Source organism: Ptychodera flava, chromosome 11 (assembly GCF_041260155.1).
Source record: "Ptychodera flava strain L36383 chromosome 11, AS_Pfla_20210202, whole genome shotgun sequence".
Classification (NCBI taxonomy): domain Eukaryota; kingdom Metazoa; phylum Hemichordata; class Enteropneusta; family Ptychoderidae; genus Ptychodera; species Ptychodera flava.
In genome coordinates this window covers 30,025,286-30,039,090 of record NC_091938.1, presented here as the reverse complement: position 1 = coordinate 30,039,090, position 13,805 = coordinate 30,025,286, and positions in this window count along the sequence as shown.

The window sequence follows — 13,805 nt, the reverse complement described above, 5'->3', positions numbered from 1 at the left end:
GTAAATCTTGTATCCCGGATGTTTTCTCAGAAAGTGAAATTTTAAATCTTAAGATATTGGTCTAGTTCAAAACCCCTTGTAAATAATTCGACAGGATTACATAAATTACATTCGTTTCTCGAAAAACAATTATTCTCTATTAGAATTATTAGAGATTTAATTAGAGGGATGTTGGTCGGTCAATAGGCTGTCGGCCAACATATTTTATTAAAATATGTATTAGGTTCAACATTACGGCCACAAAATCTATGGAATTAAAGAAATTCGTTGGGTGGGAAGTATTAATTGTTTTACAGAATGTTTTCATCGATAGAATCATCAGAGATTACAATGGAAGAGAAAGTCATTTGTCAGCAAGGAGGACATAAATTGTGATAATTTGATTTTCCATCCTGATAATATTTCAATGACATCTTTCCAAAACTTTGCCATATTATTTAATATGACTAAATGCGAGTAAAATGCTTAAGCTTATTACCACCAGAAAAAAAACTGTACTTAAAATAGATACATAAGGTCACCGAACTTATAAATTGTTATGTTCTTGATGTGAAAAGTGAACGCATTTCAACTCCTAATCGTATGACATATGATTTATTTTATTTCTTTGAGTCTCAAATGTTAATCTTCAATTCAGAGAAAGTAAGAAAAATTGTTAGCTGCCAATTCAGTCGCTGAATCGCAAGTGGGCCTTAAAACTCGATGCATGGTTTCAGAATTGCAATGCCTTCTTGTACCCCAGTCTACATTTTGACTAGAGCAGACAACGATGTTTGCGAAAATGTCTAAATCTAAGCACAAAGCAAACAAGAGTAGCTGCCGGTGTCAGGGGTCAGTACTATTTTTGTGACTGTGTATCACAGATCTAGCTTACTGTATTTTTGTATCGGCGAACAAAATGCCTGATTTTCTGTATGTGTATGTTTACCTGTCTGTCGACTTTAGCCTCCATAAATATCCCAACTACATCTGATTCGAAATCGGCAGTCGCATCTGTTTGGTAACAAAACTGACTTTTAACTTGGTTTGGAATTATTAATAAGCCCACTACTGTTATTACTCGATATCGACCCTGATGACGTCATACTACTATTCGCGTCATTTGATTTGCCTGTATGAGTGAATCGTTTTGTCTCGAGCCGATTTAAGTGCAATGACACTAATACGACATAGAAACAGGTGATGGCGCGTAAGTCTTTTATTAAGTACAGTCAACTTTAAGTTTGATCGGGTCAAGGGGTGTTTTTCGGTGATAGTTGAGTCGTCTGCGAACCCGTCTGCAATATTTAGGTAGATATGAAAGTAGGTGAATACTTCCAATGATCATTCACGAAAAGTTGAACATTGAATCAGGTGATCACCTTCTTTTGAGATTTATGTTGCATTAAAATCTCTATGTACTAGCGTATCATTGATGGTTTAGTTTACACTGATTTTAATGCATCGATCATCGCTGTTATATGAAGCTTAGAAATGCAAGTGAGCTGATCAATGTACACATGTCAACCCAATGATGAAGCAAGTGACGCACTTATCGATCGCTAGTAATGTCAAGTGTGGAATCGTGACAGTAAAATAGTGCGTAGTGTGCTCACTCATTGTTGTTATGGTCAAAGTACTCGCGAGTTTTGAAGTAGTTCCTTAATCCTGTGGACGCTTAGTAACTCAGATACAAGTAAAGACCTTCAACGAGTCTACACAAGTAGCAGACGGGATCACAAAGGTGTATTGCAAAGAAATGAGAGTCCACATATCTGTCCCCGAGGCTCATCCCGCCTTAATAACCAGGTACTAAATAGCCAGGTACTAAATATTACTCAAATATACATGTAGGTTGCGAGGCCATACTAACACTGTCCGGCGGATTGCGAGAAGTCGACTTTTTACCCACAACGCATTTCATTTTCATGTAGTTTGCCCCCCCGGTCCCTAAGCAAAAAGGCTATTTAAGGAAGCTAGAATGGTCTTGATTATTTTAGTAGGTAATACAGAAGAATCATGGCGCCATAGGTACTGCACAAGGCTCACAATCTGATGTTAAATTCGACACTCAACGTGGTGTAATTGTGTCCTTGAGCAAAGCACTATATCATCTCTTCGTATATACAAAGTTACTTTAACCTTCAAGTTGGCGATCGCCTGTCGGATGATTAACAATTACAAAAACAAAAAAACAAAAACAAAGCACAATACAAAAAGTCATTACCCAGATACTACTTGTAACTGGGCAATGCTTTTCGGACGAAATCTGAAATCGTCGACTTCACTGAGACGCCCGCATTACAAACAACGATGTTGTTAATCACAGTGAAGTCCCATTACCTCGGTAAGCGATGCGTGTCCTGCGTTGTATTATACCTGGCAAGACCGTACAAGCACGAGCTTGCTGTTGCTATTTTTGTAAGTTGACAGGTCCGACTGAATTCCTTCAATGAAAGCATACCTGTTCATTGACCTTGAAAAATATGTCAGACTATATATCTGAACTCAACGTAGGGCATACTTGTGAAATAAATCCTGGTTTGTCATTGTATCGTATCACCGTAGACACAATACATGCTGTTCTTGAAGTCCAGTTTCACTTGAACTACTCGATCGATATTGCACGATGGTCAGGTTGGTCTGCATGCTCTGTTGCATGTGGTACTAGCGGTACTCAGACCAAAACAAGAACAATCACTCAGAATCCGAGCTGTGGCGGTTCAGCTTGTCCGACACTTACTGATAGTCCATAGTCTTGTAACAATCCCGGTTGCCATGGTAACGGCACTCCTCTGTCTTCTCCCTGTAACTGTGAAGACGAATGGTTGGATACTTGTAGCAGTTGCAGTTTATTTTTTTCTGTAGCAGTGTGTCAGATTGATTCAAATTAATTTTTACAAATACCCCATACATTCTGTAATGTTTTACTGAGAATTCTCACGATTTTAAAAATCCTTCAACTTTGCGGTTCTGATTAGAGGTTCTGATCATACAAACTGCTCAAAACACACACACAGACACAGACACACAAAACCCTTTTAATGAAGCGATATCCAGAGAAGATACTGTTATTTTGTCAGTGCAGTTATAGTAGAAAAATCTACTGTTCTTCCGAAATTAGGGGAGACTAACATCAAACACGCATATGTCTCTATCTTTTAAAACTATACGAGCCTTGCGTGTAATATCAGGGTTTCGAAAAGATGTTCAACACCCAAGACAGTGATATGAGGAAGCTTTCAAGTTTGCGAGAGAAACGAGATACACAAAACATTTAATGATTGGGTTGTCTGCCGAAACTAGATTCCACTCTGGAGTGATTAGAATGGAAAACTGAGCAATTTTGAAAATCCAGTGTTGTGTGGATATTAAACAGTAGAGCAAGACAGCATTTAGAGGCACCTTGTTTTCCAATTAAATTGGATGTAAATTAAATTGCACAAATGAGAACAGAGAGTGGCGCTCCTAAATCGGTAATATTATTATTATTACCTTGTATATTATCACGAAGTAAAAGGCGGTTCTATTACACATTCAAAATCAATAACTCGAATTTAAGCCTATTGCTGCGGATGTAAAAGTGCGAAGATTTGCCTCGAACACAAGGTCACCCACTCGTTGATTCAGAACCGTGTTTAGCTCAGTGCCGAAGCTCCACTACTGTAACTGCAGTCTGCATTGTTTTTGATCTCTGTTGAGATAACGGAAAATTACGTAAATATCACAAAATATAGACATGAAGGTAGAACGCGCCTCGGGGACAGATAGTCAGACTCAAATTTCTACAATTTTTTCCTGATCTACTTGTGGGGGCTCATTTTAAAGCTCATGGAGAAAGAAAAACTTTCACCGGCTAGTTTGCCGAAAATCCAATATTTCGCAATATTGATTTTTCACCTATATAGAGAAACACAGAAATGGAGGCCATTTTGAATTTCAAATATCGCAAAATGTTGGGTAATTTGTTTCGCTAGTTCCAAACTGAACTTTGCACGGTGACCCTCTATTTTTATTATTGATTTGGTAAGTGAATGGTCGAAAGTTTCATTTAGGAAAGTTTGAGCAAAAGTTTAAGTCTTTTACTTTCGAGGCGCATACCACCTTAAGTAGGACTTACAGCATCGCTATACGTTGCAAGTAGCGAGACATGCGGCGTTGTCACATCACGACAGGGGACCATGTAAGGGCAAGAGTAGAGTTAAAACAAGCTCTGTAAACAGATTTGAAAAAACCTGGGACTTCTTTAATACTTGTGGACTTTCCAGAGATGCCTTTCCATTATTAATCGTCATTATTTTTTATTTATTTTCAATGCCACTGCTTTCTCTTTCCATAACAATTCTATCTAATAGATTGAGAGGTATCGGGGATTTTACAATGTTTCACTTGGTGTAACAGACACCGTGTCATTCACGATAATGGCGGCGTTGAACTAGGTCAGATGCTAGAAGTACGCGATTACAAAAGCTACCTTTTGGCGCTGTTCATGTCAACCACTAAACCACACACATGTACAAAGTCACGTTCATCGGTTCATGTTGCATCTCTACATCACTACAGTGATCAAGAAAAACGCATTTTGGTTTTCCAAAAATGTCGAGCATCCTCAGGAATAATCTTTGTTTATTCACCTAATTTGATAATTGCAATTCAGAATACGGGGTAATACTATGTCTGTTATTTAAGTAAATCTGACACAGGTCGAGAAGGTTAACTTTAACATTTTTAGGTTAATTTATTGTAATATCTCCACTCTAAATAATCACTATAATGTTGATAATGGAAAGTTGATAGTATCCCTATTGATAATGGAAAGGCATCTCTGGAAAGTCCACAAGTATTAAAGAAGTTAGTCCAGTGTTTTTTTTTTCAAATCTGTTTATAGAGCTTGTTTAAATCTACTCTGCCCTTATATGGTCCCCTGTCTTGCATCAGAATGATTTCAGGTAAAAAAAGGAACGATGGCTTTATGGTTTAAATACCTAAGTAGTGATTCGCCCAGCTCGCCGAGCTGAGCTACAACAGCCTAAGGCCTTTAACGGTTGATGGACCGTGACAAGCCACAGTCCCGGCCGTACAGGCAGCGAGGGCTGCATCTGTGAGAGGATCCGAGTCGTTCATACGTTGAGTTCAGTGAGTACATGTATGTCAGTGTATTTGATATATCATGAAGGCAGAAAGTTCTATCTTCCTTTAAACTTCTTCCTTGTAAACACGGTAACAAATTAAAAAGCGGCATGAATGGGTTTTCCCCCAGACTATTGATTTTTACGGGCCGGATGCACTGACCCATTGTCTCGAACCCGGAACCTGCGCTGTTACGTGTTTTAACAAGCTCAAAAGAGACCGTTTGCGCAATGTCTCTTTTGTACCTGTGTAGGGCCCATACGTTTGCCAGCATTGACAAAAGGACGCTTTAGAAGGCTAAGACTGATCAATCACGCTTAAGGTAAAGGGCGACGAATTCGGACGCGCACACGCTTTAGAACGTTTCTGCACAGATTTAACTCCAGCCTGCCGCAAAAGGGTTATTTTGCAGCGCATGTATTTAACATCACCTGTCATTGTTGAAATTGCGCTTTTACCTATTTTTTTGACCCAGTCTCTTAGAAATACATGTGACCTTTAACCTTGTCATATTTTGACCCCCTAGGAAGCTGGTTTTTATTCAATATGAGCGCAAAATTACATTTCTCTCCCATTTACATGGCGCATATTACCCATTCACCTGGAGATATTGTAAAAAGTAGCGTGGTGACACCCTTTTATTAAAAGTGTAAACTAAATGGTATTATGTCAGGATTTTATTCGCCACGTTTGGTCAAAATGACACCATTCAAAGCGACAGGAAGAAAGTTCGAAAATTATGTAGTGATATAATTTCGATATCGTCATTTTGTAATCGATACTTATGTTAAAATTTCTTTACAAACATCATGAAAACTATACATTCGATAGATATGGATCTTAATCCTTGGTATTTATTAAAATTAACTCATTTGCTAAGCGTTTTATAATTGCTTTCTTTAGTTTAAGTGAATTATATCATTTTTATTTATTCTAACGACGCCATTTTAACGTCCGTTTCCATGGAAACGAGCGTGGTGACCCCCATTTTTTATTTCATTTTTGCACTTGCACAACTTCAAAGAATATTTGTGCAAAGTTTCAAGAAAATGACACCACAACCTAATTTTGACGTAATTCGTAGTGCTTCACCTTAACTGGCTTCACAGTATATTATTCTATCTAGGACTTAAGAACAGAATTTTCCATTCCATCGTGTGTTTAAGCTTTACAGGTATAGGTATGCCCACGTTCACAGTGGGTGAAGGGACTGTGATAGAAAGTATACAGGATCGGGTGCTGCGTTTTAAGCAGATCTCTTGGTCTGTTCTCGATGATAGTGTTTGGTGTCGTAGTTGATGCTAGTTAAAATTTACTCAATCTAAATTAAAACTGAGCAAAGACCTTTGGCCTCTTGCTTAAGAAAGGGAACGCATTGCTAATCGTTGAAGTCAAACACGGTCTCGAGACGTTTGTTGATATAGATATTGGTGACAATGGCCAGAGAATGTAAAAATGACTGATAGTTCCTGAAAAACACTGAATAAACGGCAACATTGCAGAGTCATCAGTTTTAACAGATTCTTTTCAAAAGAAGGGCCTACTCTCACTTTATTTTCACTGAAATCATGAACATTGACAATACTTTTGACATTGACAATACATTGACAATATTTATTTTTCCAAATGGCTCCCCTTAAAATATAATTACATTATTTTCTTGCGCTTCTATTTCTACTATACGTCTATGCACTCCAACTGTATGTTATTGTGGAAGCATAATATACAATGTAAGGATAGAGTTAGAAGCCTCGATCTCCATCATGAAGGCAGTCCACAATAAGGAGGTAAAATGAGAAACTTTAATATTTGTTGAGAAATTTTATGCAGGGATAGCTACTTCTTAATGATTCCTGGAAGACAGATTGCCATCTTGTCGGTTCCTCCCTAATATTCTGTGTTACCATATTTATAATTCTCTCTGACGTGATTCATCTCCAACCATGCAAAGTCAAAGACACTCCTATTCTTACCCGCCAAAACCGGCTATATCAAGGCCTTTACCTTAGTGTACGTGTGCACACGGTGTATGCGTATACTGAGAGTGCATCGCTCACCACTGGATCTGGTCGTCACTTATCCACCCACTGATACATTATGTTATTGTAGCAGTAGTTCAAATAGTTTGAATAAATAGAGTCGCCGTCTCTGTCTCCTTCACTTGAACTCCAAAGTACCTGCTTCCCAAACTATTCCAAAAGTGTATCATTAATTTGTCGTATCTTCGCGTCTTCGACTTTATATTATGCCTCTGATATTTATGGCAGAAAAGTGACCGGTGTTTAGGGACTTTTTAGTGAGAAGGTGACCCATTTGGTCAGCACACAGCCCTACACATTTCTGAAGAGAGTACCCTAAGGGAGCATAAATATCTTTCGTCACACTAAGTCAACATCGACTTTCCTCGTAATAAACAAAATCCTCATGGAATAGACTGTGTTGATATTTTAATTAAATGTCCATAGAATTGCAAGTTTATCATCTTCGCCAGAAATCGATAAACTTCGTCAGATAACCTCAGTGGTAAATTTCAAGTACGCTCTTGAACTGATAAGATACGTGTATGGCGAGCTGGTCTGTTAATATTTTCCTTTCTTCATATTTCATATAGATGGTAAAGGCATTTTCTCTCGGACACAACCAGTTTGTTTGATAATCATCGAGCAATTAATCTACCCTTGCACTCATGTAGCTGCAGTGCCAAGAGAACTTTGAGAACTCTTTGGACATTACCACAGACAACAAAAACCTACTGGTCACTATTTCTTGTGGTTTAATCATTAATTTAAACGAAATAAATCAGTAAACTTGCCGAGATCATGGTCTCATGACGAAGTCAATGCCCCGAAATTTATAGATGACGTTCGTCTTTAACATTTTGCTGATATTGTTTTCGCGGATAAGACGTTGCGGATACTGTAGTCTTGTGGTTTTAACCACACGCCCATAGATTCTGAGAGCGTGAAAGCACGGACGGGTTCCTTTGTTTTCGTTCGAAGATATAATTGACAAATTTAAGACATCAAATTTGCTCCGTTTTTTTAACTCGAAATTATAAACAAATTTTTATTGTTGGTGGTTTGCGTTAATGTATGTTAGTGTGTATTTTTTGTTTTACTGTCTTGTGTATAGAACCGATTAGGCACGGTTTTAATTTTTAATTTACATTTTATTATGAATATTTCCCTGTTATCTGTCCATGTATTACATACGGTTTTAGCTGAGTTGATTTTTATTGCTCGTTGGGGCTCAAAGAAAGTATCTCATAATTATCATTTGCCGTTCCAATACAACATCAGGCGATGCAGCCTGATCTGCATTCATTTTGCTTCTTGATATTTCTGTGACGTCTAATGTTTCATATCCAGCACGTCATACTTCATACAACAATAACGTCAGCTTCAATAGAACGCTGAAGTCACCATTACTTTAGAATGGTCGACTCGCCTTGACACTCAGAGCGAATAAAATGATCAGTACAAATACTTCAAGATTTATCATCAAACTTGTCACCGATTGGGAATTTGTTTACTTTATTTTGTGGATGCCCATCGGCGATTGGCTGTCAAAGATATCGCCTGCTAACATTAAAGTGCAGACGGCAACTTTCGGTATTGGTGCAACGATAGCATTGCTGGAGGCTTTGAAATGTAAGTGAATAGAGTAAAGCAAAAAAACGATCATTTTGCCCTCATGTAAATCAATGACGAAGCAATTGACGCACTTATCAACTGCTATTTATGCCAATCACGAAATCGTTACATCATTACACTGTCGTGATGGCAAGAGAACTCGCAAATTTCGGAGCTGGTCGTTAAAACTGTTTTAACGATAAACAAGTCAGACGCTGCATCCAATCGAAACATTCTAGAGTTTTTGACGCGGGTCTCTGTGGTTTTGTATTTGACTCCAAAACAGTCGAAAATCTGGTTCCGTACAAATAGCGATACTTTTATCAGCAGACTTTTCTGCAATAATGCAGTCTATGAAAGAAGCAAGTCAAGCAAATCAAATGTAGTAGGTATTTTTAACCTGGGATTTTACTTTGCCGGGTGATGGATGATAGAAATATTAAAATGAAAATACACAAAGAGGGGAAAATAATTCATTATTATGACCCTGCTTAAACACGAAGAATGGCTTTTGAATGAACCCGGAAACCATGCATCGACTTCACTGAGATGGTGGTAAACAGCCAGGTAAAAACACGGTAAAGTCCCCTTTGCTTTGCTAAGCGATGCGTGTCCTTGGCTTTCATCATATATCGCAAGACCGTACGTGCACATGTATTCTTGGTTCTACTTTTGTTATATTGATGCGTTCCATTGTATTCACTCAATGACAGCATTCTCTAAATGTGGATATGATATTAAATGAATTTGTGAACCTGTCTTGACCATGTAAGTAGATATGAGCGGAATATAACACAGAAGGCAATACGTGAATTAGCATAATGGCTCGGATATAGCAAGCCATACAATAAAGTAATCGTTGACAATAAAGGCGCTTTTGTATGCTAGCTTATAAGGAATTTTTTATGGCCAATTGTTATTTATGATAATTATGGTCAGCCGCCACACGGGCTGGGAGGTCTTCTTTCCTCGTGTCACCACAATAAAAGAATCTACAACTAGGATCGTGTTTACTCCCGTCTCTTCGTTATAGTTCAGTTGATACTTTTGTAAATCTTAACATTGTACTAGGTTTTTCATCCGTGACTCTCTTAATATGTCATCGCCACACACATAGACGGCGTAACTTTTGCTGTTATTTGAAGTTTTCATATTCAGAAAAAAGAAAACCAGAGTGCACAACAACGATCAGATCAATTTGCACACACACACACACACAAATTAATGCTGAACACAGTTTCGCGATTATCAACTGCAAGTAATATCAACCGCAGAAGCATTACATTCAGTATTACTCCGTGTGGTTCTTGTAATGTTGTTATAGCCAAAGTACTCGCTCAGTTTGGAGCTTTCTGCTAAAATCCTGCGTACGATTAACGAGCAAGACTCTTCATCTACTCGGCATATAGAACCGAGAGAAGCTACTAAACTACGTTTTAAGGGTTTGCTGACAAACCGTCCAAGGTCTTCCACCTGACACTATGGTATATGCTTTTATCAAAGATTCGATGCAATAATGCCGTCTATGACAGAAATAGGCGAATTGATGTTGTCTTCAAACTAATAATGAGTTTTTCTTTTCTTATCTAAGGTCTGATCTCAAAGTATTGTCAACTTTAAGGTATATTTACAAACCTCATCAGACTTATTTTATTTCCAAATCTTCTTCATGCAAAACACTACCTGAAGATTTTGTCCGCTCTACGCTTAACGTTAAAAAGTAACATTGCAATGGTAAGTATTTTTGTTTCGGGATTATCTCAGGAGGGAAAGAAAGCTGCTTGGCGATGACTTTAATCAAGGTGTTGATATTTCTCAAATATTCTTGCATAATGGCATGCCAATAAACATTTCCACACAAAACTGTTTTGTTTCAGAACTGACAAAATCTAGCTGCAACCCTTGGCATGTCAAAGCCACCTAAAACCATTCTCTTTAAAAGTCTGATAGAAAAATCAAGGGTCATTGTGGAATGTAATTATAAACAAATTTCCTAACATTAACCGACAACTGAAATTCAAAATGGCCGCTATGATTCTTGTCATAACTCTATATGAGGAACATTAATTTTCCGATTTACAATTTTTGTTTTAAAAAGTTCAGTTACTCCAATACTTACAAAATGAGCAAACACAAGCTGTAAACGAGGTCATAAAGTAAAGTATGTAAACATTGGAAAATACGAATATTCGTGCCCGAAGAGCTTCCAATCCTAAGGTAAATAAAAGTCAAGTGTTGCTGTAGAGGCTCACTAATTACTAACCAGGTGATACTGTGATTCAACTACACAAAATGTCCTTGTCACAACCCTTTTCCTGCCAATTTGCACCAGAGTAGGCCTACTACCTAAGACGCAATTCTGACAGCCTGCAAAACAACGAGTACAGAGCGCAAGGCAATAGGCAATCGTCCAATGGGCATCTTGAAACCTGCCGAAAGTGAATGCGCATAGGCGCCAACACTATGTTGTGGGCGCCGAGAAACGGCTCAACTTACGATGACTCTTAGCACACACTTAATTATCAATGTTTTCGTAGATGAAAAATGCATCATAATATATTTTGCAAAAGCATCGACAAAAATTATATTTGCTTCCTTGGTGCCATTGAGCTGAATGTTCACAACACGGTGGCATGACAAAAGCATCATGGCGAGGAGGTACGTGGGTACCAGGCTCGCTATCGGACGTTGATTTTGAGGCTGGACGTGATCGAAGTGGCGTCCTTGAGCAAGGCAATGCACTTCTCATTCCTTTGTAGTAGGTACCGCATCCTGTAATTTGGCTTTCACCCGTCGGATACTAGTACCTTAAAATAACAAAAATAAAATAAAATAAAGTTAAAGGAAATAAAGAAACCCAGATTACAAAATAAGTCATTAACTCGACGCTACTTATGCCTGGGCAATTTATTTCAAACGAACCCAGAACTCATCGACTTCATTAAGACACAAATAATGAGCCAGGTAAAAACTCGGTAAAGTCCCCCTTTACCTCGCTAACTCATGCATGTCCTTTGTTTTTATCATAGCTGGCAAGACCCTACGTGCATGTGTTTTGCTGTTGTTATTTTCAAAACTTGTTACGTCTGATTGAATGCCTTCAAGGAAATCATCCTTAATGTTCCTCTCCTTGACCTGAATAAATTACTTATTGCGTTGACGTAGAGGCTTTCATCATGTGTCCTTTTATCTATTCCTCAATTTATATTACAAGTCAGTTCTGCGGGAGTACACTCGCAAGTGATAAGTGAGTCCGACAACACCGTCCTAGTCATTAAGATACATCGGTAGAAGATGACTTTACGTCGCATTCTCGTCGCTTTTGTGTTGTATTTGATATTTTGGGACGGCGTCAATGGATTTTGGGACAGCAGGCGTCGAAGACGAAGACGTCCACCGCCGTGTCCAACAACGCATTGCCAAGTGAGTGCCTGGTCTTCGTGGTCTGCATGCTCTGTTCCATGTGGTACTAGCGGTACACAGACCAGAACAAGAACAATCACTGTGAATCCCAGCTGTGGCGGTTCAGCTTGTCCGACACTTACTGATAGTCCACAGTCTTGCAACAATCCCGGTTGCCATGGTCACGGCACTCCTCTGTCTTCTTCCTGTAACTGTGTAGATGAATGGTGGGATACTTGTTGTGATAAACGTAAGTTATTGTTTGATGCAGAGATATTTCTAGGAGATTTAATTTTACTTAAGTCGTACTTTACTGGAATGATTACGTATTTGTCGATCATTTTACTTTCAAGTAGTTTCGATGTCCTGACCTTACAAAAACATTGTTTCAATGAGAAAATTTGTCTTGCGACTGCATTAAATGTAGGAAGAGCTGCCATGGGGGAAGACTGGCATCTACTGCGAATTTATTTCTATTTTATGCAGTGAGGTTTCTTATGTATAAAATATTCGAATAGTTTATTGTGACTTGAGACGCACAGAAGAGTGATATGAGGGAGGTTGTTCGGTAAAAAGGAGATACAAAAACATTGATTAGTTACTGTTTGACTTGTTTTGATAAAGAAATCAGAACTTGCTCTCCATTGATTGAAATGCACCGTGGGGCAGTGGTTAGGGCACCGGTCTCACTATCAAAGGATGGTGAGTTAGTAGACCCAGTAGGTCCAGAGTCCCGGACTAATTGTCAGAGGACGGTGAGTTCGAGACTACAGCGCGGTGTCACTGAACAAGGCACTTCACTCCTCATTGCTCCATTGGGTAGTGGGTTATGGGTACCTCATCCTGTTATTGGGTTCGCCTGTTGGATGAGTAGCAAAATAAAATAAAAAAAATAATACAGAACTTCAATATAATTTTGGGCATTAGATAGCATCAAGTGTTGATGTGTAGATACTAAAACGTACTCTAGAGACAAGACAGCCTTTGAAGTCACATCGAGCGCACAGTGGCCTGTCAAGTCATTTCCCATCGATGATCGTCTCTTTAATTTCAAGTTCAAATTGGGTATTGAAGCCCGAACCAAAAGTACATGATGATAGTAGTACAAACGACTGAATTTAATATTAATTAATTAGCATCAGTGTTGATGTGTAGATACTAAAACGTACTCTAGAGACAAGACAGCCTTTGAAGTCACATCGAGCGCACAGTGGCCTGTCAAGTCATTTCCCATCAATGATCGTCTCTTTAATTTCAAGTTCAAATTGGGTATTGAAGCCCGAACCAAAAGTACATGATGATAGTAGTACAAACGACTGAATTTAATAAACAGATAAAGACTTACATCAAATAAACAATATTTTCTTCTTAATGAGAGAGAATATTTGGAGACTTATAAAAAAGGGAAGAAAAACAAGGTCGCGAATGATTCATTCTTAATTTAGCAGTAAGAATCTTTAACAATAAACTGATGGTGCTTAATCTTTCGTATATATTTTGTACAAATTATTACAAAGGAGGTGGTATCACTAAGACAAAATCAATAAACTCTATTACATTACACTTACGGCCGCTGTTGTAAAAGTGCGAAGATTTGCTAAGATTTGCATTCCACGCAAGGTCAGAACTCACCCAGCCGTGTTGAGCTCAGCGCTGCATCGC